Source organism: Pongo pygmaeus, chromosome 3, assembly GCF_028885625.2.
Source record: "Pongo pygmaeus isolate AG05252 chromosome 3, NHGRI_mPonPyg2-v2.0_pri, whole genome shotgun sequence".
Lineage (NCBI taxonomy): Eukaryota > Metazoa > Chordata > Mammalia > Primates > Hominidae > Pongo > Pongo pygmaeus.
The window spans coordinates 138,382,179-138,401,073 of NC_072376.2; positions in this window are offsets into that span (position 1 = coordinate 138,382,179).

Below are 18,895 nucleotides of genomic sequence, written 5' to 3' on the forward strand. Positions count from 1 at the left end.
CTTACTCTTTGGGTTGGTGCCGCCTTTATGAGCTGTAACACTCACTGCGAAGTTCTGCAGCTTCACTCCTGAGGCCAGCCAGACCACCAGCCCACTGGGAGGAATGAACAACTCCGGACAGGAGGAAGGAACAATTCCAGATGAGCCGCCTTAAGAGCTGTGACACTCATCGCGAAGGTCTGCAGCTTCACTCCTGAAGCCAGCGAGACCACGAACCCACCAGAAGGCAGAAACTCTGAATGCGTCCGAACATCAGAAGGAACAAACTCCGAACACACCATCTTTAAGAACTATAACACTCACCGTGAGGATCCGCGGCTTCATTCTTGAAGTCAGTGAGACCAAGAACCCACCAATTCTGGACACAATAAGACTTGAAATATTGGGAAACTGTCAGGCTTATGGTAGAAAATACAAATCTTCCAAACCCTAATTTTTGCTTATAATCTTGACTTGGTTGTTGGAAACAAATGTTGTCAGTTGTTTTAATATCAAGTTGTTTAACATTATATTTGACATTACATTTCATTCATTTTTGAGAAAATGTCTGACAAATACACAAGTCTCAATAACTACTATTTTTTTCTGTCAGTCATTCTTTAAAGCTAAAATGGTGTCCATTAAAAAAAGTAGCTGGTTCAGCTCACAACTCCACTGTGCAAGGGCCTCTTCTCATTTCTCACTTTTGCAATGTGAGAAAAACATTACACATTTTATCATAAAAAATATTAAATACATGTGTGCTCAATTTAAATGTAACAATATGATTGATATTTACTGCTTCATCAAAGATATATTAAAGAAAAACTGGATTAAAAAATCTGAGTGGCAATGAAGAACGAAAGGACCAAGAAGAGTATAGCACATTTGGGTTTCACTGCCTTGGTCCATAATAAAGCACCAGTAGTTTTACTCAACATTATTTTTATACCTTCAGGGCAAATGTTAAAACAGTGAAATAGGTAAATCCTATCTATTACTATGATTAAGTTACTATGAAAACAGTTTCGATTTCATTAAGCCCAGTAAAATCTGTTGGAGACCTCCAGACCTCTATGATCTATATTTTGAGAACAACTGACAAACAGGAAGGGCATAGCTCTGAATAGGATCAACCATACGACCTCATGTTAATGAATAAACAAATAGATAAAATTAAAGTGACTTATTGACATTTCTAATAGTAATTATCAACCACAGGCGCATGACTTGATTCTTAGGAAAGATGGTATTGTGGGTAAAACTTAGATCTAAAAATATCTCTAAATGATTTTCATGTATTGAGAGTTTTTGCTTCTTCTCCCGAAAAAGAAACAAAAAAGCTTTTTCCACCCAAAAAAGAAAGTGGTAAATTACATTACTTACAAATGGCAAAATATTTAGTCTTCCCCATAGAAGAAATTATATAATCTGACTGTGTTGATATCAGACTTAACCACATGATTTGCTTAGCTAGTGAAATGTGAGAGGTAATGGGTGCTATTTCTAAAAAGAATTAATATATTTCATATTTCCCATTTCTTTTGCTGCAATCCTAGTAATTTCCCAGAGTGAAGATTATGTGGTTCCAAACACAGCCAAATGTTCATGTAACATGAGTGTAGGCAACAACACATGGATTCTTGAAAGCCATTGATATTTTGGGTTTGCGTTTTACTGTTGCATAACTGAACCTGCACAGGTATAGCCTCAGTGAAATGTGATGCAACAGTCATAAGAAAAGCAGGCTAATGTAGAGATGCAAGGATAAAAGGAAGAGACCTCACTATGAGATGATATTAGGGGTTTCTGAGGTAAGAAAAATGATAAGGGAATTACAATTCAATAGATAAATGTGAATTATCATTGGAAGAAATAAAGGACAGAATTCATGCTGCAAAAAAATGAAGTTAGAAAACTAAGTAACAACCACTACAGTTTACACTTATGAACTGCTTATTGTATGTACCATATCTGTGCTAACTCTTAAGAGGAATTGTGTCACCAAATCTTCAAATGATTTTGAGATATTAGTACTGTTATTGTTATTCAACTCATGAAGAAAAAAGATCTATAGAGATGAAAACATTTTCTAGTTTGGACAGGATTTAATCCCATGCAGTCTGAGTTAGAAAGCCTTATCCCTTAATCGCTCTACTGCTTTTCCTTCTTTCTCTTTCTTTCTTTCTTTCTTTCTTTCTTTCTTTCTTTCTTTCTTTCTTTCTTTCTTTCCTTCTCTTTCTTTCTTTCTATCTTTCTTTCCTTCCTTCTTTCTTTCTTTCCTTCTTTCTTTCCTTTCTTTCTCTTTTCTTTTTCCTTCCTTCCTCTTTCTTTCTTTCTTTTCTTTCCTTCCTTCTTTTTTGTCACTCAGCATTGATTTCCTCTTCACAACAATTCTAGAAATTTCCTTTGGAGTAATATCCATCACTCATTTTCAATCATTTGATTGGGATAAAGTTCACCAAATGCACAGTGGTTGGTTCAATTGTGGGCACATTTAAATTAAACTATTTTGCAGTAATGGTGGTACAGGCCAGTTCCAACATTTGAGAAACCACAGCTGTGAAACAGAATAAGAAAACCCGAGTTCAAGGCACATTACTTGAGCCTTGACCCAAACCATACCTGAAGTCAGATTGTCCCTGGATGCTTTGAGTTTGTGAAACTGAATTCCTTTTTTATGCTTACATTAATTTAGTTCAACTTTTCTTTCACTTCCATCTGAATTGTTCCTACTGTAAGTCATTTGTCTTTTTGTTTATGAGTGTGTCACTCATTAGATGATAAACTCTTTGATAGCAGAGGCCATTTCTACCTGGCTCTTCTTTTTCAAGACCCAGGACAAGATAAAGACTACAGCAAATTTTCAATAAGTAACAGAATAATCTCATTTTGTTTTGCTTGATGTAATAGTAATAAAATGAACACAATGCATTTAATTCTACTGTTTGGTCATTTGCTGGAGTAACATTTATACATTTATGATTATAGTCAATGGAATGATCCCTCATCTTTAGCCAAATTGTCTGTAAAAACTTCAGAAGAATTTGAAATCTTGGAAGCAGTCTATAGTCATACCACCCTGAACATGCCAGATCTCATCCCAAATTATGGAAGCAAAGTTGTGAGTTCGTGTGTATGTAAAAGAGAAATAATTTGTTTCTTTTCCATTTAAATATTAAATATGAGTATGATTCAACACATATAAAGTGAGTCAGCCTGTTGTGTGAAGGATTAGGCTGGAGTGCCTGTGCCTGTCTCATTACCAACTGCTCTGTACACTCCAGGGAGTTGAACGGTGGTGGAGTGAGGTTGGAGGGAATTCCAACAAAAGAAAAGGAAAGATTATTTGGCATTTTGTTTCACAAATTGGTCTGAAAGGATTAAATTAAATTTTTGCTGATTTACTGTTAACTCACACTCTCTGCCATATGCAAACTAAGGAAGATTTAGAGATCTTCTTTAGTAAAATCCCTTGTCATATGTGGCTGCTTTCACTGTCAAATAATTCAGCTAAATGCAGGTTGAATGCAGGGACTGAGTCAATTGTGGAGGTCTTGTGAACATATAAGAGAAGAAAGGAAGAGTCTTTAGAGCCATCTATCAGAAACTTACTGGTTTGCAGACCACTGGAGAGTGGGTGTTCTCTGTCTGCTGCAGGATTTTGTTTGGCCTAGTCCCTTCTCAGGATGTTCTGCTGGCATCTGCTGCTGACATCTGGGGCTGATGAACATAAAATATAATTTTTCTCGACTCAGTCAGTGGTTCTGTCCTGACTCAGTTCTTGCTGTGTTGCCCATTCTCTGCCACTTTCTCCATCTGGATCCTTGGCCTAATCACTCCACTCTCTGTAGCCACATGGGAACCAGGAGAAACTTGGCAGATCATTCCGGACCCTATTTATCTGTGGTCATTTTACTCCATTTCCACAGTGTTACTGCTCCACCCAATGGACACACAAGGTCCTTTGCTCCAGTCTCTTCCAAGCATCCCAAATGAAGAAGCGGACAAGAGCTCCTTGTCCTCAGCTTCCTTATCAAACTAAGTGACACCTCCCCTCCTCAATGCCAAACCCAGAAAAGAGAAATGAGACATATCTGAAAGCTTCCCTGCCTGGTATTTTCTCTATACTCCCCTAGGACTTGGAGTGTCCACTTATTTCTTCCTGTCAGCCTAGGATGTCCCTCTGTCATCTAGTTCATAGAGCTGAAATTATGATTGGTAATTTCTTCTTCAGAAATGCTTCACATTCAAGTCTAATGACTTGTTGAAAAATCATATTTGTAATATTTTAATCTGAATATTGGTATTTTGTTTTCCTCTTGCACTCCTACTCTAACTTTAATTAATTTGAAGTTGACATGTGCCTGGGGCTGACTAAGGAGAAGGTAATATTATTAAAATGCAAATGATAGCAGCCCTTTAAAACTTTGTTCAAATATGATTTCTATTACATGCACCAAACTACTGATTCCTTTCTATTTAAATTTATTATATTTATGATAGCATATCAATCAACTATGTAAGAACTCAATACCCAAACCATATTACATGACCTTAGTTCAAGCCATTTTGTTTCTATTAATTTCTATCAGTTAATGTATTACCCTTTGTCAAACAAGAAAAACACATATTTTGATACTCTATGAAAATAATCTTTTGCTATAGCTTGTATAACAATAAAAAGCAAGGACAGGCATGATGGTTCACTCCTGTAATCCTAGCACTTTGGGAAGCTGAGATGCACAGATTACCTGAGCCTAGGAGTTTGAGACCAGCCTAAGCAACATGGCAAAATCCCATCTCTACAAAAAAAAATCCAAAAATTAGCCCGGCGTGGTGGCACATGCCTGTAGTCTCAGCTACTTAGGAGTCTGAGGTGGAAGGATCACTTGAGCCCAGTAGGTTGTAGTGAGCTGAGATCGAGCCATTGCACTTCAGCCTGGGTGAGTGAGACCCCATCTCAAAAAAAAAAAAAAAAAAAAAAAAAATGATGGTTCTTAAATTGCTTGTGACATTGAGTAGAATTTTTAATGAGTATATAATATTTTAAGTTAAAATAATTGAAATGCTAATTGTAATATATTTAAGTGCTATTCAAATTAGTCATCAATTTACATTTATTAATGTAAGTATGGGTGAGCATTCTTTCTCCTAATCTCTCCTTCCCTTTTTCATTCTTTTCTTTTTTTTGTCTTTCTCTCTCCCTTTTTTCTTTCTTAATCCATTTTATTCTTTCTCCGGGGATTCCAGCATTTGTCCCAGCATGTTTTATGCAGAAAGAAGTGATCAAGGAAAGTGTCCAAGACATGCTAAGCCAAATGTAGAATGAGGCAGTCATAGTGAGAGGATTGTCCACTCTGTTATGCATGATTGAGAGTCATATTTATTCCTAAACAACATTCTTTTATTATTACTGTTAACTTTTCTCTTAAGTCCACATTATTTAAAATTTACTTACATGCTTTTCTTTCACAGTTAAATCCTCATGCACTTAAGTTCCTGAAATAAAGCACTGCCTTCTTAAACAGAAATACTAATTTATTACAAATATGCATATTAAATCCTGAAAAAAGTATAGAATTCCTCTTACCATTAAAATAAAGGAGATAACTTGCCTGGCCATATGAAAATATCTTGTCCAGAGGGCAGTGGCAAGGTCATAGCTATTTCATATTTTCTTATTGATGTTACATACATCTTCTTTGAAGATGTTATCCGTTGTATAAAATTTCATTTCCATGTGTTTAAATTTTTTCCTTAATACATTTAATATAATTAATCAAGTTTAAACGAATATGTTTAATTTTTATAGGTCACATTTTTTCTGAATTGAATTCTCTTTCTTTACAATGGTATTAAAATTTGATGAAATAAAACTGGTACAAAAATTGTGATACTAATCAATAGGTCCTCATAAGTTCTTGAACAACTGGAGATGAAAAATGTCATGTTTAAAAATGAAGAGTTAAACAAAAACGACAAAAATATGGAAAACCTTGGGATTTTAATTTGTATTTTATTAAAGTTTAACTGACGTTAATAACCTGAAATAGTTGGTTTTATACATATATATATGCTATCTACAACCTAACTATTCATAATGAATGCATGTATTTTACATATTTAATAATTTAAGATAAAATGTAGTAGTAATGACTGAAGTGTTCTTTATAATTAATGTAACACATTTTCTTTTTGTAGAGGAAGCAATGAGATAGGAAGAAAATAAGATCAATACATCAAAAATGGTAAAACAAATAATGCCAAAATGAAATCAAATATAGAATTTTCACACTGCTGTACAAATTTAAGACATAAAACTACTTGTGCTTTTTTTCTGTTTCAGCACATGGAAATTCATGATTGGTTGATTACTTTTGATTTTATCATTTTCCAATTTCTAAAAACATTTATTAAGTATTTTCCACAGAAAAGAACAGTATGGGCTCTTTAAATATTGGTTAAGAAAATTCTCTTGGATAAAATAAATATTAACACTTTGGCATCAAATGTAAGTTGTGACCATATTTTGCTCAAACTATCTCAGTATTTTCAAGTTATTGGAGGAATATTAAAACTTCTAAATTTAATTTTTGTGAAAGTTAAGAGCAAATCCACAAGTGAATAGCAAATGATCTCTTGTTCTCAAGCCTCAAGAGCTTAGTCTGTAATATTGTGTGCTGTGTTCTTTGAAGGCATTCTTCTTGATTCAATTTGTGGCAATTAGGCGCTTATTAGAGTAAAGCAGAATACTACTCCAGTCTTGTTTTCCACTAAAGAAATACTGTGTCTCATCTCTATGCCAGAAGTCAGTATACTTCCAGTCTAAGTGGGAATTCGTGGAGTTCTGGAATGCTTCTGTATTGTTAAGGTGCATGGATAGATGGCTTGAAGTTTTGGGCCAATGGAAACTTTCAGGTTCTTTCTTTTTTGTTTGTTTTTTTGTTTGTTTGTTTGTTTGTTTGAGACAGAGTCTCCTCCTGTCCCCCAGGCTGGAGCGCAATGGTGCGATCTCAGCTCACTGCAACCTCCACCTCCCAGGTTCTAGCAATTCTCCTGCCTCAGCCTCCCAAGTAGCTGGGATTACAGGTGCCCGCCACCATGTCTGGCTAATTTTTGTATTTTTAGTACAGACAGGGTTTCACCATGTTAGTCAGGCTGGTCTCGAACTCCTGACCTCGGGTGATCCACTGGTCTTGGCCTCCCAAAGTGCTGGGATTACAGGCATGAGCCACTGTGCCCGGCCAAGTTTCAGTTTTATATGAATGCCATATGCTTATCATATATACCCCTCCCATACACACAGAGAGAGACACTGAATTAGGGAACCAATTAGCAAACAGATACTTGGTAAGCAAGGCATCCTCTAGCAAACTCATCAACTAATACCTTTCTCTGCAAAATTTGAGCTCATGCTGTTCTGATGGTTAATATAATAAAAGAAATGATTGAGCTATAAGCATTGCAAAATGAGCTCAAAGAATCAAGTAATATGTAAGTTAGATTATGTCAAATCCCTGTTCAAAATCTTGTAGAAGTTTCCAATTTCACTCACAGTATAAATCAACACATTAAAATTGTCTTTTAAAGCCTGCATGGTGTACATCCCCTTCTCAGGAGCACTCACAGACAATGAAATCAGATATTGACAGTGATGTTATTTTTATTTCTGTTTTTAAGTATTCTATTAACAGGAAGACATGATTTTTTAATATATTTAACATAAAAATATATTTTACTGATCCATTTATTATCCTCCTCTACTAACCACTATATACTGATCATGATGCTAATATATATGCATGTGAATTATATATATATCTCTCACATAAAATGTTGATTATGTTTATATAGTACCATTATGCATTGTGTCTTTAGTGTATAAATTTATCCCAAAGAGTCTTACACTGAACTAAAATCTTAAGTAAACAAAAAGAAGCAAGAGCATATTTAACAATAAATAACATGCTATATTCATATGACGTGATTATATTGTCAGTAAAAGTGCTTTCTATGCTCATTCATATTGGTGTAGAAAATGTTTATGATAAAAGTTTTAGTAAAAGCAACAGGATCAGTGACATATGATTACAAGTAGGTAAAAACAAACAACCTTAGAACAGCAAAGCAAAAATAAGAACAAAGATAAATCAGGTATAGACAAGAGACTGGAAAAAGTAGGTCACATTTTTATGATTTTTTTTTTCTTGGATAATGATTTTAAAAGTTTAAAAATGTTTCTGATCTAAATTTTATTTTATGGGCATGTGTTATATGTGTTATATTAATAATGGAAAAGTGATCAGATTATTTAATTAAACACAGCTTGCATAGATGATTTGATTTAATTTATAATTGTACTTAGAGTAAGCAATTCATGCTTCCCAAATTATTATATTATTTTATCTCCTTTAGGATAGACATGATTTTTAAATCATGATTAAATAATATATAATTTTGATGTAATTTACTTATATTCACATGATTTATTATTAACTTATGTAGCTAATGCGGAGAATTATTCAACAACTCTTGAAATACATTTTCATAGATGTAATAATCTATATATTTAGTAAAAAAATATGTGTAGAAGTTTGAAAGAACAATTCTGCCCCCTTCCCTCATTAAACTAGTTTCCAGCATTTCTTTATAATGGAATAAAACAGATCAGGTAATACATATTACCTTATATATTTGTTTATGTTTTCCTTTCATAAAATGAAATATTGTATGCTATGAAAAATTAATTTCAAACATTCATATTGTTATTAAATACATTTTTTACTTCTGGTTTTTAATATTATATATATTTATCTTAATGCTCTCATTTCTTTCTTAATATAATAAACGAACTTGCCTTGCTTCGCTTTCTCTCTTCTGCTTCTAATTGGCTTCATTTTGCTTTGTTTAACATCCATTTTTCTGCCTAGTTATGTCTCTGAGGGAATGCTTGTCAGATTCCTCTGCAAAGGAAATATACTCCTGTGATGACCCAAATTGGAGGTCTGGACCGATTCTCTTTCAGCACATTTTTTTTTCCATCTTATTTGTCATATCGCGTTTTGTAAAATACTTCCTATCCAGGGTTCTTCAAAAGGACACATTTTATCTGTGGTAGAAAACAAAAGTTGTTTATTTTTTAGAAATATACATAAAGAACAAGTATTAGAAAGCATTTTATTTTGGTAGTGGATAGAATCTGAGGTTTTTTCTTTTGCAACATGTAACCTGGAAAAATACCAGACAAGATGTTTTGGGGAACATTAGTTGTAAGACTGTAACAAACCTTAAGATCAGAAAAAGGAAACATCCTTTGGTGTAGAGCTATGTCTATATTACAACATTTTTGCTTTTGATGCCTCTTCTTTCCATGTGGATGCACTCATTATCACCTCTAGTTTTTATCTGCCTTTGAAGGGAACTCTCTTGTTAAAGTACCCACAGAACTTCGCAAAATAAACTAAATTACTGCGAATTCTCTAAGGAGAAAATGCATTTTTGAAATATTAATAAGAGGTTTGCTTAGCAAGATTACCTAATAGCTATAAAAGAAAGAGCATTTAACACCACCACCCATGGAAAACAGATCCATGGATTCTAAGCCAAACACTGTATCACATATACTAATACAGGAAACTTGAAAAAATGTTCCTAGAATAATGAAATAGAATTGTTTCCAGTTATTAAATCAATTATAATATACTAATGTATGTTTTTTAATACTTTCAAATACAGATTCTTTAAGTTAAATTGTTCCATTATGTCTTTCAATTTCAGTGTTAAAGGTACAAATTAAAACTTTGGTTAACTCCACTTCGTAAAAGAGGAAGGGAGATCGATTTTAGGCAGAGAGTGAATGTAGAAAACAAAGAGAGTAATTAAAAAAACTACTTTCAGTTCCAAGATTCAGTTAGGTTTTCAGAAAACATTAAAGATGAGGAAAGGGGTGGGGTTGAAAACATAGGTTTGCTTTTAACTGTAGTTTTGTTTAAAGCACTAAGTTGCTGAGAAATCTCAAATAACAGATAGCAACTGCTGTTGTAGCATTTTATTGGGTGCAGGGATTTATGGTCAAAGAAAAATTTAAGGGCATTTGGACAAGCACTATAATTGTTATTGGTATTTCTTTCATAATCTCCTACCACTGATTTTACAGCTAAATTGGAAACATTATCTGAATTAGATACGTGGTTAGCACCTTGCTGACCAACACATGAGAGGCTGCTGGATTGTTTCTTTCCTTCTTCCTGGTAATTGTTTCCCATTCTTCATTTTGCTATAACTTTAAATGATAAAAATCACATTTTCAGGGTGGGGAGGGAAGGACCTCAAATTTAGAAAACCCCAAGAACTATGTGTCCGTGTGTGGTGGAATTGAGAGTAGGTGGTCTAAGGGGTCATTTGACCTACCAAAGGGGTCAGTGGCAGAAAAATAGTGTGTGAACCATTAATTTTGCACTTGTTTACAGAAGTGTAATTTTGTTTTGCTTGTTTATTGCCACTCTGATGACAGAAACAGTTCTTCCTTGTCTTAGCAGCAGGCTTCTGGTCCTCTTCCCTAAAAAATACTTTGTGGTAATGAACTTGATGATTATGTTTAATAGAGCTGTCATTAATCTGATACTTTTAAGTATGGAATGACCTGTGACTATTTTGAAGTCTTCAAAGATTAACTCTAACAGATAGGTATTGTGGCTTTAGTGTTTACTTTTCCATAAAGGCATCAACTTAAATTTGAAGCAAATAATATGTTTCTGCAATCTAGAAATAAGTACTTTTGGAGAATAGGTTTTCAATAATAGCAGATTATTGGTTTAATATATATCTTTAAGATGTTTTATATGCATTTTATTCATTATCAGTGTTACAAGATCTTGGGTATTATTACCATACTATTTCAATTTGATATCTATCTCCTACTGAGGTCTGTTTTAAAGAAATATAATTAGGTTAAATTGTCCTTCTGGCAAAGTAAGTTGGCAGAGTTTCTGCATAATGTTATTATTTTGTAATATAAATAAAGTTCAAAATGAATTGAGAAGATCTCTTTTTCACCCAATAAACATCTTTCATTTAAAAGTTTCATTGAATGTTTATAATGTACCAATCACTATGCTGAGGATGGAACATCAGACATAAACAATCTCTAGACTCCTAAAGCTTATAGTGTATTGGGAAGACTAGCATTGAACAAATAAAATCATTCCATAATATGAGTATGCCATACTATGTTGAAAAAATAATTTAAAATGTTTAAAATTCTAACAAAGATAACTCATCCCTAGAAGTTTTCTTGAAAATATTCATGTAATAGTTTAAGATGAATATGAAGTTTGAATAAATATTTCACTATACACCCCAAAATGTGTTGTGAATACAAAAAAAAAACTTTTCTGAATATTTTATTTAATAATTGCTAAACAACTAGTTTAACACTCTTTACTTTCCTGATTTGATTGATGGTTCTCAATCTTTTGGCCATCTAAATACACTTAAGGAATAAAATATATATATTTCTGGCAGTAAACTGCCTCAATTAGGTATGATCCTTAAAATATGGAAGGTTTATATCAGAATCGTATGTTGGTTTTAGAGTTGGCATGAGTAGGTTGAAAAAAAAAAATCCCATTTCTTTTTTTATTTTTATTTTTTATTTTGAGACAGAGTCTCGCTCTGCCGCCCAGGCTGGAGTGCAGTGGTGAGATATCTGCTCACTGAAACCTCCACCTCCCAGGTTCAAGTGATTCTCCTGCCTCAGCCTCACGAGTAGCTGGGACTATAGGCATATGCCACCATGCCCAGGTAATTTTTTTTTGTATTTTTAGTAGAGACAGGGTTGCACCATGTTGCCCAGGCTGGTCTCGAACTCCTGACCTCAAGTAATCCACCCACCTCGGCCTCCCAAAGTGGTGGGATTACAGGCGTGAGCCAGCGTGCCAAGCCAAAGATCCCATTTCTTAATTCACTTTGGCACCTCCTACTAATAGGCAGAAAAACTTGTTCCCTTATTTTTCCTTGCTATCCTTTCCACTAATGACAGGCTCACAAGTTTAGAAATTCTTACATACATGGTAGGGAGTTCAGAGAATTCATAGCTAACTAGAAGTAGTCTCTCAGTGGAGCTGACATGACAGATACAGCAAGAACCTGATAAAATTAATAATACAGGATGTGTAAATGACTACAAATATTTAATCACATAACATTTATTCTCTAGAAGTAATTACTACTGTTTACAGGATGAGAAAAAGGCACAATTTTTCCTGAAATTAGACTTTTTTCCATTGAAAAAGTAATCACATGCTATACCACTTATCTGGCCCTTCAATTAGCTTTTAAAAAATGAATATGTACATATATATGTGTATGTATAAAGGATCTTCAAACAATCTTAAATGTTTCCATTATTAATGAAAAGCCATAAGAGTTATTTTAAAAATCTCCAAAATTTTCTAAAACTCAGCCAATATCTTAACAATGCTGAAAAACATCCTTTAAAAATAAATAAACTTTTGGAAACAGAATCTGTTGCTTGAAAGGCATAGTTTACTTTTTGGAAGGCAGATTTTCCAGCTCATGTGGAACTAAAAATTAGGTCACATACAGAAGTAGTTTCAATGTCATGCATAGTCCCTTACTGCCATGTACTCAGTTAATGTGGAAAGAAAGGGATCTATGGTAAAAGTGGGGAGGAAGTGAGGGAAGAGGGAAGAAATGAGATCCAAAATCTCTCTGTCACTGACAGAAATCCAGCACCAGCAGTCTTCTCACTCACATATAGGCTGGAAGCCAGGCTGACCCCAAATGATTCTCACTGGAAAAGGAGTGCTACTTGCAGTATTAACTACTCATTGAGTTTAAAATGTTAAGTCTTACCCCTTAGACATGTGCAATGATTGTACATACAGAGCAGCTGGAGGAAACTGACTGAGGATGTCACTGATAACAGAGGGAAAGAAGGGTGGGCAGAAGGCATCAAGGGGAACTAAGCTAATGCATAAGTGTATATGCCTACAACAAGCATTTCGGTATTACAGCCATCATCTGCCCATTTAGTTTTCTTCTTTTATATTGCTATTCTTAATTGTTCTCAAAAATAGAAAAAACAAAATAGATTTCTGTGAAAATGAAAGCTGTGAATTCAACCTCCTACAGTCAAATAAAACAAAATTACAGCTTCTTCCTCTATCCCAGCATTTCTTCTTTTTTATTTTTATTTGTAACCCATTATTCTATTGCTATATACATTTTGTTAATGTGAAGAAAAGAGAATTACCTATGAGTTTTAAAGCAAAGTGTCTGTTTTACGTTTACCCTCCCAAGAGAGCCTCCGTGATTTTATTTATATTAACTGAAATGACATTAAGTTTAGTCTGTTCAGACTGTTTTGCCCTCCCCACCTGTTGGATATGTTAATTCAATAGTCTCACTTTCCTTGTAACCACCATAAAAATGCTGGGCACATGGCTTAGGGCACCAGAGTGCTATATTACCTATTTCACAGATAAGCATGTGACCTACGCCCAGCCAGTGTTAGTGCTGTTCATTAAAAATAGTTCAGAATTGCCTATTTATTTCCTCAGAAGAGGGATACTAACCTTTAGTAACAACTTACATACAAATAGGCATAAGACTAGAGACTGAAAGGAATTAAAATGTAAATTAAAATGAAAAATCAGTTGATAGTAGAGAACTCTTCTCTGAGGACAGGCAGGAAATCATTAGGATTATTTTATTTTCATTAATTGTATCTAAGAAAAGTACATGACTATGCAGAAATAAAATAAGTTAAGATTTGTTTCAGGAAAATGTAATCATGTCACAATATAGTCAATCATAAAAATTCATTAGTTCATTACTCTTAAAAGTCTTCCTATTCCTGAGAAAACTCCATTGATTATGTCTGGGAGTTCCCAAATGTCACACGTATTGAAGAATCCATCATTTCCTCTAAGTTAAAGTCATTCTGCAAGTCACCTTCATTGTCACTTTCATCACTGGTGAGGACTCTAGGGCACTTTTATCTGCTCAACGGAAATTCATGGATTTCCATATTATAGCAGTTCTCCAGTGGTGGATACCCTAACCCTGGAGAGGTCAAAGCAGTAACGCAGTCTGTGGTGGACTGGATGTGAGGGAATGACCACTCTCTTTTGTGAGACAGCAATGCTGATATTCTTTGATAAGGCATCAATGTATTTTAGAATTCTCAAGTTCAAGGAAATAGGACAGAAATTGATTTGAAAAATATGATCCTCTAGAATTAGCATTTCTGTTCATTTCCAATGATAAAGTTTTAGTTATTGAGTAAAATTCAGCATATCCAGTTTATTTTTCTTTTAACATGTGATAGCCTTCGCAAAGCTCCTAGGCCACTTTGCCTATATTTTATTTAGTCGGTACATCCAAGGGGTTTTCAAAAGCAAGTTATTTTATTAAATGACTTAATTTCAAGTCAAATAATTTTGCAGTCACTTTTAGTTTTAGATTATATTTTATTTAATTTCAAATGTAACACATAATCATGGTAAGCAAGAAAACTCAAACAATAAATGAATGTACACAAAGAAAACTAAGTTGTTTTTCCATGCCAGGATTATGAATTTCTCCTTCTTATGGAGGAAAACAAAACAAAACAAAAACTCAGTAATTTCTTGCCTATCCTTTTAGATAATATCCATATTGAAATAAATACAAGAAGCTGTCTGCAGTGGGTTGAATGGTGACCCCCAACAAAAGATATTTCCATGACCTAATTCCCTGTAGCTGTGAGTGTTATCATATTTGGAAAAATGAATTTTGCAGGCATAATTAAATTAAGGATCTTACCTTGAAGAGATCATCCTGCACTGTTTGAGCCATAAATGCAGGGACAAGTGTATTTACAAGCCACACACAGAAGGCAAGACAGACACAGAAGACAAGGAGATGTGACAATAGAGGCTGAGATTGGAATGATTTGACCGCAAGCCAAAGAAGTTGGCGAACACCAGAAGGTAAAAGAGAGATGGAACGGATTATTCAAAAGAGCTTGTAGAGGGAGCACAGACAGCCCTGCTGACTCCTTGATTTCAAACTTCTGGCCTCCAGAGCTATGAGAGTATAAGTTTCTGTTGTTTTATACCAGCAAGTTGGTGGTAATTTGTTACATCAGCCCTAAGAATTCAATATACTGGTCTTTAATTAAAATAGTAACACAGTATAGGCACTAATTTTTACTATTCATTTTGCACTTTGATTCCCTTGGATTTTTTTTTCATGTCAACATATATAAATGCACCAAATTTTATTAGGCTCTTAAAAGTATTTTATTATTTCTCTGTATCATAATTGATCTAACCAGTATTCTACTAATAAATATTTATAATCTTTATTATTGATTGGTACCTATCTTAGTCCATTTACTGTTGCTATTGTCAACTGAAAATAACCAAAAAGGCCAGAATCTAGTTCGAAGAGGGTTTTTTCATTTGAGAAGGTTGAAGATGGTCACATAAGAACATAGATTCAATTTGTCCTGAATATGTACGAGGATTAGCAGCAGTAATAAGTCAGTTTTTAAAGAAGAAAAGAGGCAGTTCCTAAACTTTTTACCAAGAATTTGAAGAAAAATAACGTAAGCTATTAATTGGTTGTATATTGGTCTTTGTCTCACAAATTCCAGAAACATGATGATACTGGGTGAAGCAGGTAGTTGGGAAAAAAATGTCTTTAAAAAATTGCCCCTGGGTATGGGTGCCTAGCCATGACTGAAGTCCCATACTCAATTTCATGTCTCTCTGGGCCTGATAAATTTGGCTCCCTCACGTAGTCAAGACAGCTCTGTACTATTTTTCTTTTCTCACTGAAAGGGAATAGTTGAGACTGGGTAAAGAGAGAATTGTGAGAAAGCAGATCAATTTATCAGTGTACCAGTTTGTAAATAAATTGCTGTCTTGCTTGGTATGTTTCAAGAAAATTCAAACTCATTATGTTAAAAATTGAGATTTTATTTCTATTTAGTGATCTTATTGCATGCTATATCTCAGTTAAGAAAACCCCAAATTTTTCAGGTAAGCAGGTAGAATCTAAATGATTCGTTCCAGTGCTCTCATACCTCATATCAATTTGTCATCAATTACTAGAGAATCCCAGCGATGTCTTAAATTTCTGGTTTTGCCTCTTCATCCTTATTTCCACTGAACTTTAGTTCAGATGCATATCATGTCTTGTAAGGCCTGCTTCAAATCTCTCTCCTCTGGTCACTCATTTCTCCTCTTTTCATCACCTGTATTTTATTTTCCACATTACCAAAAGAGCTGCCTGTCAACAAAATAAATCTGATTACCTCGTTTCCCGGCTTCAGACCTCCCTTGGCTTTCTCTTGCCCACAGGATTGAGTCAAGCCTTCCAGTCTTACTGTAGTCTACCCTCCCAGCCTCTTTGGCACCTGTTTGAATCATTTCTCAAGTCCAGTTATAGAATTTCCATCATTCCCTGAGTACAGCAGGTTTTGCCATGGCTTCATGCCATTTTTTGAGCTGTTTCTCTGCCTGAAAACCTTATCTCCTTCTTTATCTGAAGGCTCCAATGATTTTTTTAAAGGCTGAACTTATTGCTTCCTCTTGGAGAATTACCTCATAATCCATGGCAGAGCAATTGGCTCCATCCTCAGTGTGCTGTGACCACATTTTATTCTTACCTACATAGTGGCACTTCCCTTTCTTTATTATAATTTGCGTGTTTACATGTCTGTTTCCACTGGCTTTCATGTTTACGGTGAGCACAGAGCCTAGCCCATTACCTGACACATTTTAGTCATGATTTTATGATTCTTGAATAAATAACTAGCTAAAATTATACTTCTCCTATGAGAACATACCTGTTGTCAGTGAGGAAAATGCACTCTGTATATAGTCGAGGTTTACAAAGGCCATGATGTTCTCTGTGAATAACTGAGGCAGTGGTAAGCAGTTTATTTCAAAACCAGAATTGATTATGTATATTGTTTGAAGAATTGTCAACCTTTATTAAATTTGGTTTTAATTTAAATTTGATCTTAATGTCAGCAGAAGACTAAATACTGTTTATATAAGACATATGACATATTTTAGAAAATATTTAAATTTTGCATGGTGTTTGAATGAAATCCTAATCTGATATATTTATGAAAGTGTTAACTACTAGTAAAACTAGTAGTTAACTAGTTGTTAACTACTAGTAAAACTAGTAGCACAAAATTTTTAAAAGCCTAATATTATGTTGCCCTATTTTCAACTTCAGTGTAAGAACTCAATAGAAATTAGCAAGAAAAAACTATGAACTAGATTGACCTGAGGCTTTAGACTACCAGAAAAGAGGATAGCCACCTAATGAAGACAAAAAACACATTCTCTTTAACTTTGAAGTTACAGTTATATTTGGGTGGCATTTTATGACTTCCCACAGCCTAATTAACGGTCATTAGGCTTTCAAAACACAATGTGACATTGAAATATGAATGATACATTTTTTTCTTGTTTAAATGATGTTAACTTAACAAATGTTTCCCATCTTTAATACCCATTATGCTATATCCCCAAGGACCTCTAGTAAATTTAGGCATCACTTTCCAAAGAAGATTTCTTAACAAAGATGTAAATATAGTGAAAGCACACTCAGAAGTTCAATGCAGGTTCCAATGACTTACTGTGTTTTTGTGCACTGAACTCTTATTCCATTTTCCTGCAAACTGGTATGTATTGAGTACAGAGAACACTGTATGTAATACTCTTAGCTTCCTACTCTTTACATTTTTATAATTCTGTTTCTCTTTTCAACTAGGGTATAATTTCTTTAAGAGACAATCCTGTGACTTTATTTTCCCATGAATTTTATCCTACCACCTCATACAAGGCCATGTTTAATAGACATAATTTGAATGAATGAGTAAATGAATGAATGAACAATTGTATACCTTGCCTAAAAATAAATTTAGTTAGGAGAAAATAGAATATACATCTATCCTATTATCTATATAGATATCCTATCTCTATCCTATTATCTGTCTATCTAGATAGATAGACAGATATCATATAAGAAAAATGTATATATTTGTAATGCCTAAATGAGTGTGTATATATATATATAAATTTGAACATATATATATATTCAAATTTCTCTCTATATATTCATTTAGGGCTTAAAATTTATCCAATTTGAGAGATGAGCTTACTTAAGATTTATAATAAACAAAATTAATATGAAATTGATATGGTCTTCTTAGTGTTGTGGAAGGAGTCCATGCAAGTGAGGGTCTCTGAACCTCAACTTTATTAATTTTACGCTAATTCTGCTTCTGCATTTAGTACTGAAGTAGCACAGAAGTCTTCTTTGTGGCTGGATTTTGAATCTTTTAGGTCATCATTATCTGATGCAACTCTCCCTGCTCTGGATGAACTCCAGAGAGATGACATCACAGGGTTTCATGGAGGAGATATGCCCTGGAGGAATTCTGTTTCCATTAAATGCAATAGAACTTACTTTGAGAGTAATTTTAAAACTATATAAGAACTATTGTCATTTTTAGGTATATTTTTTAGTTGTCTTGCATAAAATATAATTCATCTAATTATTTAATAGAGATATGCTGATTATTAAGATTAATCTGAGAGTCAACTTTATGGATACATATATAAAGTGTGAGGATGAAATAAGAGTGAGAGATATATGCATAAATGTATGTATAGTCAGAGTGAGCCTGGGAGAGTTCAAATACACATATATGCATTCTATTCACTCAGTAGTGAGAATTATTTTTCCCAGCACACCTAGTCACCCTCACACAAAATGACCTTACCTGCATTTACTTCAGGGCACAGCTGGTCATTTGAACTCCAAGGCCTAATGTTACATCTGGGAAACCTGGGTTTTTTCCAGTTGGTTTCATCTGAGG